Source organism: Cricetulus griseus, chromosome 2 (assembly GCF_003668045.3).
Source record: "Cricetulus griseus strain 17A/GY chromosome 2, alternate assembly CriGri-PICRH-1.0, whole genome shotgun sequence".
In the NCBI taxonomy this organism is placed as follows: Eukaryota; Metazoa; Chordata; class Mammalia; order Rodentia; family Cricetidae; genus Cricetulus; species Cricetulus griseus.
In genome coordinates, this window is record NC_048595.1 from 397,748,773 (window position 1) to 397,755,984 (window position 7,212).

The following is a 7,212-nucleotide window of genomic DNA, read 5'->3' on the forward strand; positions in this document are numbered from 1 at the left end:
CATCCTAGAGCCTTCATCCAGTAGCTGATGGAAGCAGAAGTAGACACCCACAGCCAAACACTGAGCTGAACTCCTGGAATCCAGTTGCAGAGAGGGAGGAGTGATGAGCAAAGGGGTCAAGACCAGACTGGTGAAATCCACAGAAACAGCTGACCTGAACAAGGGGGACCTCATGGACCGCAGACTGATAGCTGGGAAACCAGCATAGGACTCTTCCAGACCCCCTAATTGTGGGTGTCAGTTAGGAGGCCTGGACAATCTATGGGGCCTCTGGTAGTGGATCAGTATTTATCCCTAGTACACGAATGGACTTTGGGAGCCCACTCCACATAGAGGGAGACTCTCTCAGCTAGACACATGGGGGAGGATCTAGGCCCTGCTCCAAATGATGTGACAGACTTTGAAGGTCTCCTATGGAAGGCCTCACCCTCCCTGGGGAGCAGAAAGGGGATAAGATAAGGAGATGGTGAGGAGCAGGGGAGGAGGGGAGGGAGAGGGAACTGGCATTGACATGTAAAACAAGTTTGTTTCTAATTTAAATAAAAAACATTCATTTTCAATGCAATTCAAATATTAATTTATATTTAAGTGTAAAAAATTATTATTTTATGTGTGAGTGCTTTGCCTGCAAGTATGTCTGTGTACCATGTGCATGCATGGTGCCTTTGCAGGCCAGAAGGTGACATCAGATCTGGAACTGGAGTCACAGACAGCTGTGAGCCTTATGTGAATGCTGGGAACAGAAACTGGATCATTTATTAGAGCTATTTTTAAAATTTATTTATTATTTATATATACAGTGTTCTGCCTGCATCACCAGAAGGGTGCACCAGATTTCATTACAGGTGGTTGGAAGCTACCATGTGGTTGCTGGGATTTGAATTCAGGACCCTTGGAAGAGCAGCCTATACCCGAAAAATAAATGACTCAGAGACTGATATTGGGGTTCAAACTTCAATCTGAATATCAGAAAAGCAAAGCAGCCAGCCACTAGCTCTCACCTCTAGCTCAGGCTGAAAGGACTGATCCACGCATGAGCTCTTCAAGTCTCAAACTGCTGCCTCTCCTCAGTGTGGCTGGAGAAGGAATGCCTCCCTGAATACTTACTCCTGTCTTACACACTTCCCTAATGTTGGGATTAAGGTGTGAGCTGTAATTCTCTTTTAGACTGATTCACTCTTGTGTAGATCTGGGTGGCCTTGGACTCACAGAGATCTGTCCATCTCTCAATTCTGAGTCCTAGGATTAAAGATGTGTACCATCACCTCCTAGCTTCTGGCTGCTGGGATTAAAGGTGTGTGTCTGGCTTCCATGGCCCGTGGCTGACTCTGCTTTTTGAATCCTTAGTCAAACTTTAATAAATCCTAAATAATATATCACTATAGCCTGTGCTCTTAACTGCTGACCATCTCTCCAACCCCCCAAATGTTTTTTTTTTTATTCCCCCTCCCCCAGACAGGGTTTCTTTGTGAAACAGTCCTGGCTGTCCGGGAACTCATTCTGTAGACGAGGCTGGCCTTGAACTCACAGAGATCTGCCTGCCTCTGTCTCCCAAGTGATGGGATTAAAGATGTGTGCCACCACCGTCCAGTGCATTAAGTGCTCTTAACTTCACTGGTGAGCCCTTCCTCCAGCACCTCAAAATTTACTGTAGTGTGTGTGTGTGTGTGTGTGTGTGTGTGTGTGTGTGTGTGTGAAGGTATAACGTAGCCTACGCTGGCCTCTGACTAGGAAGCTGAGGATCTTCCTGCCCTTCTCCTTGTTTTGGTGTCAGCGTCTTGTGTATCTAAGGCTGGCTTGCACTTGCTATGTAGCTGAGACTGGCCTTGAACTCCTGATCATCCTGCTTACACTTCCCAAGTGCTGGGAAGTGTCACTGTACTCCGCTTGAAGGATGATTTTCCAGGAGCATCTTCTGAGGCATCATCTGATGAGTATGTTTTGGGAAACATTGTATTAGAACCTTCCTTCTGGAAGAGAAGAAAAACTATTTAAAAAAAAAGTATCTTTTCACTTGGGAGCACACGCTTCCCTACTTTTGTCAGAACAACGGTACAAGACTCATTTTATTTCCAAAGATTGTAATGTCAAGTTACTAAATTTAAGTCTTTTCCCTCCCTAAAGAGCAATTTCAAAACATGTTTCTGAGCTGTAACTTAGACGAGACAGCCTCTGCTTGAAGCAATGGCCAAATGTGTTCACCAGTTTTATGTAGGATGCAAATGTCCTGAATTTGTTTTTTGCTGCAGTGATAATCCGCCAAGTACCCTGTGCTCTGTGGTTCTGGTCCTGTTCTGGAAGCTCAGTAGAAGGCCACCAGCACGGTTGTTACAAAGATAGTACGTCCTCCTGGAGCCACAGCAGCCGAAGCAACACTATAAATGAACTGACTCAGAGCCTGGGGGTCAGTGCATGGCTCTTCCCCTGGGCACCGGAGTAGGGGTGGAAGGAGGGAGACCTGATGGGCCTGCTCTGTGAGAAGCTGGCTGCCTCCACTCAGGGACAGATAATTGTTTGCTGGTCTGGGTTTATCTTGTCGATCTTATTATCTTACTTGCTTCTGAATGTCAGTGTGAGTTGTGATGCTGTCCTCTGTGTTATGGTTAGGCCCATCCTGCTGGCTGGTGGAACATGGGGCAGGATCTCATGTAGCCCAGGCTAACCTCAAACTCACTAGGTAGCGAAGGATGGCATTGAGCTCCTGATACTCCTGCCTGTTCTAGAGAGCTGAGAATGAAGGTGTGTGCCGTGGGGATGGCTAATCTTGGCTGTCACCTGGATTGCCTCTGGAATCAACTAAAATTCAAACCACTGGCACTCCTGTGAAGGGTTTCTCCTTCCTTCCTTCCTTCCTTCCTTCCTTCCTTCCTTCCTTCCTTCTTTCTTTCTTTCTTTCTTTCTTTCTTTCTTTCTTTCTTTCTTTCTTTCTTTCTTTCTTTCTCCTTCCTCCTCCTCCTCCTCTCCTCCTCCTCCTCCTCCTCCTCCTCCCTCCTCCTCCTCCTCTCCCTCTTTCTCTTCCTCCTCCTCCTCCCTCCTTCTTTGTTTTTTTTTTGAGACAGGGTTTCTCTGTGTAACAGCCCTGGCTGTCCTGGAACAGGCTGGCCTCAAACTCACAGAGATCTGCCTGCCTCTGCCTCCCAAATGCCAGGGATTAAAGGTGTGTGCCACCACAACCCAACAAGGGTTTTTTTCTTAATCAGATTATTTGAAGCAGAAAGATCAACCTGTCCTCATTAGGGTTTTTATTGCTGTGTTAAAACTCCTCAGACAAAAGCAACTTGGGAGGAAAGGGTTTGTTTCACTTATACTTCCAATTAACAGTTCATCACTCAGAGAAGTCAGGACAAGAACTTAAACAGGGCAGGAACCTGGAGGCAGGAGCTGATGCAGAGGCCACAGAGGAGCAATGCTTATTGGCTTGCTTCTCCTGGCTTGCTCAGCCTGCTTGCTTAAAATGCCCAGGGCTACCAGCCCAAGGGTGACACTGCCCACAGTGAACGGGCCCTTCAAGATTAATCATCCTTCAAGAAACTGTATCATGGGCTTGCCCACAGGTTAATCTGAAGGGACCATTTTCTCAGTTGAGGGTTCCTATTCCAAAATGACTTTGACTTGTGTTAAGTTGACATAAGACCCTGAGTATGGGTAGCATCCTGCTGGTGACTGCCACACAAAAGGAAGAAAGAAACTTTGCTTTTTGCCTGCCTGCCTCCACTCTGGAAAGCAAGTACTGTTGATCCTTCACCACTATCAGAAGCTGGTTCTCTGGACTTCCAGTGTAGACCAAAGAAGATAAGGAATCCTCCAGGCCTCCAGTATCAGACATGGACTGCAGAGACTTCCAGCTTCATAGAATTAGATTCCCTTGTAGCCTCTCCAGTGTGAGACAGCCATTGTTGGAGCACCTGTACCACAGCCTGTAAGCCAATCTAATAAATCCCATAAATACATTTTTATGCTATCAGTTCCATCCCTGTAGAGAACCCTGCCTAATGCAGCCACCAGGCCTGGCTTGACCACCTTTATCCACCTGCTAGTTCCGGTGGTCTCTAGGTTCAGGGTGTGGTCACCTCCCCAGAGCTGGGACAAGGGAGGAGCAAGGAAACTAGTTTCCCTGAACACAAGAATACTTTCATGTAATATTGAAAAAATAAAAATGGATGTAAAAATCTGCTATCGTGGATACCCACCAATAGATGTAGGTGCAGACTTGAGGCCCTGTTTGGACCACCGGCCTCCCTGAGCAGGCCCTGCATGGGCTTTACTGTCTTCTTCCTTGAAGACCAGGTCCATCTGTGCTCCTAACTCCTGTTGCTGTTCCTGCTGTTGCATATTACAGATTACCCTGCACAGTTGATTAACTCCCAGTTCTTCATGCTGCTGGGCAGGGCCCTGAGAAAGGTGGGCAGGGCCCTGAGAAAGGTGGGCAGGGCCCTGGGGCTGGAGGAGCATGGAGACTTAACTCCATGGTGGTGTTTGAGGCATGTTGGAATTTATGTGTCTCAGTGATGGCACTGGACAACAGGACTTCAAAGAAGTCATGGGGGCTTAACCCTCAAGAATGGATGGATTATGGCCATAGTTGTCTCCGGAGTGGCTTTGTTCCAAGGTTGGCTCTCTGCCCTGTACACCTTTGACTTAGTGCAGGATGATGCTCCTACCAGGTCCTTATGCTGGGCTTTCAGACGACTCAACCTCTAAGTAAGCGAGAAATTTCTTTTCTTTATAAATAGCATCCCGTTTGTGGTATTCTGTTACAGCAGAGACCAGACTAAGGATCTTGTGCTGAGAGGTAGCTAAGCAATTTGCAACAGCGTCCCGGAAGGAAATTCAGACCTTCCCCAGGGGGAGATGGAAAACTCAGAGCTTTGTATATATTCTACTAACTTTGTTTGCATTTAATTTTACTAACAAAACAAAAGTGATTTTCCAATGGGGAAAAAAGGAAGGAAGAAAGGAAGAAAGGGAGGGAGGAAGGAAGGAAGGGAAGAAGGAAGGAAGGAAGGAAGATGTGAGCCACTCCAAGCTTCCCTCTGTGACCTGAAGCTGACCCCCAGATTTCAGGCAAGTGACCTCTGGTGTCTGGCAGGCCAGTCTTCGGGTTTCATTCCTTCCCTCACATTAATGCCAGGTACAGAATGGCCTTCCAGAGCTGTCTCAGTTTCCATTCAGCACCCTCTCCAAGCCTGCTGGTCCTGTTCCTGTTCTGTGATGAGACAGCTATTCCAGAGACCAGATATGTGGTCCTTCAGACCCCCTCTCCCCAGTACAGTAACCATCAGCAACCTGCAGATATTCAAATCTGAAATGTAAAATAAGATAGCAATGTTAGTTCTTCAGTCTTTTTATTTTCTGAGTATGGGAGGTTTTCCTGTATGGACATCTGTGCCTGGTGCTCATCTGAAGCCAGAAGAGGGTGCTGTATCTCCTGAACCAGAGTTACAGATGGTCGTGAGACACACATAGGTGCTGGGAATTGAACTCTGGTCCATCCATCTGGAAGAGCGACCAGTGTTCTTAACCACTGAGCCATCTCTTCAGCCCTGTCTCTTCACTCTTCTTTGGAGTCACATTCTGAGTCTCAGAAGTCCCACAACACCGAGAGCCTCCATACTGGACATGAGGCTGCTTCCCCACTACAGAGAACTGCTTTTGTGGTGTCCCCAGAAACTCCCCTCATCACCTCAGCTGCCTCTGGCGGCTCATCCCATGTGTCCCCACACTCTTCTCTTTTGAGACAGCAGCTGCAGAGGCATCTTGACAGGTTCAGTCTCTGCATTGGCAGTCAGTCCCCAGCTGGTTGTTGGTCACCCAAAGCCCAGATCAGGCGTTGCCTCACCCCAGGCATACATACCGCTGCCCTCACTCCACACAGTTCCCCAGGGAGACCTCTGGTCGAAAATTTCCTCTCTGGCAGGTCCAGGGTGTTCCCTTCCATCTGCATCTCCAGATCTAGCTCGCAGGTACCCCTGGAGTAGGGGTGTGGGGAGACATTAGGGACACTTCTTGAAAAGTGGCTCAGGGTTAGGAGCAGGGAAGGATTTATCTCAGATTATACTTCCATATTGTAGTCCATCACTGAGGGAAGTAAAGGCAGGAACTCAAACAGGGCAGGAACGCTGCTTACAGGCTTGCTTCTCATGGCTTGCTCACTCTGCTTGCTCAAAGCTCCCAGGGCTACCAGCCCAGGGTTGACACTGTCCAGAGTGAGTTGGGCCCTTCCATTCACTTGCAAAGAAAAAACATCTCTACATTGGATTATACAGTCGCCTGGTGGCAGGGTGTTGGTGGCGCATGCCTTTAATCCTAACACTTGGGAGGCAGAAGCAGGCAGATCTCTGAGTTTGAAGGCAGCCTGGTCTACAAAGTGAGTTCAGGACAGCCAAGACTACACAGAGAAACCCTGTCTCAAAAAACAAAAACAAGGGGTTGGGGATTTAGCTCAGTGGTAGAGCGCTTGCCTAGCAAGTGCAAGGTCCTGGGTTCGGTCCTCAGATCTGAGAAACAAAGACAAAACTAAAACAAAACGAAACAAAACAAAACAAAACAAAAACAAATAGTTGTCAGGTGTATGGTCTGGTTGTGTGTCAGCTTGACACAGTTAGAGTCATCAGAGAGGAAGGAGCCTCAGCTGAGTAAATGCCTCCATGAGATCCAGCTGTAAGGCATTTTCTCAATTAGTGATCAATAGGGGAGGCCGTGGCCATCGCTGAGCAGGAGGTCCTGGGTTCTATAAGAAAGCAGGCTGAGCAATCAAGCCGTGAAGAGCAAGACAGTAAGCAGCATTCTTCCATGGCCTCTGTAGCAGCTCCTGCCTCCAGGTTCCAGTCCTGCTTGAGTTCCTGTCCTGACTCCCTCCAATGATGGACTATGATCTGAAGTATAAGCCAAATAAACCCTTTCCTCCCCAACTTGCTTTTTGGTCATGGTGTTTCGTCACAGCAATACAAACCCTAAGATACCATGTTACATCAGTGTAGCTGGCTGGTCATGTGGTGGAGGGGCCCCAGGTTTGGTTTGACTCTTACTTTGGAGTCTTTGTTCCTCTAGCAGGCCTTCCCACTCCCCACTCCCCATCAGCATACACTTTAGACTGGCGCCCCCTTGTGGTCTAAAGGGCATAGTGCCTCCCAGGGTTACTGCTTCCTGGTGTCTGGAGGCTTCTCTTAGTAGAGCCTGGAAGTGGCTTTCTGAGAAACCTGCAGCAAAACT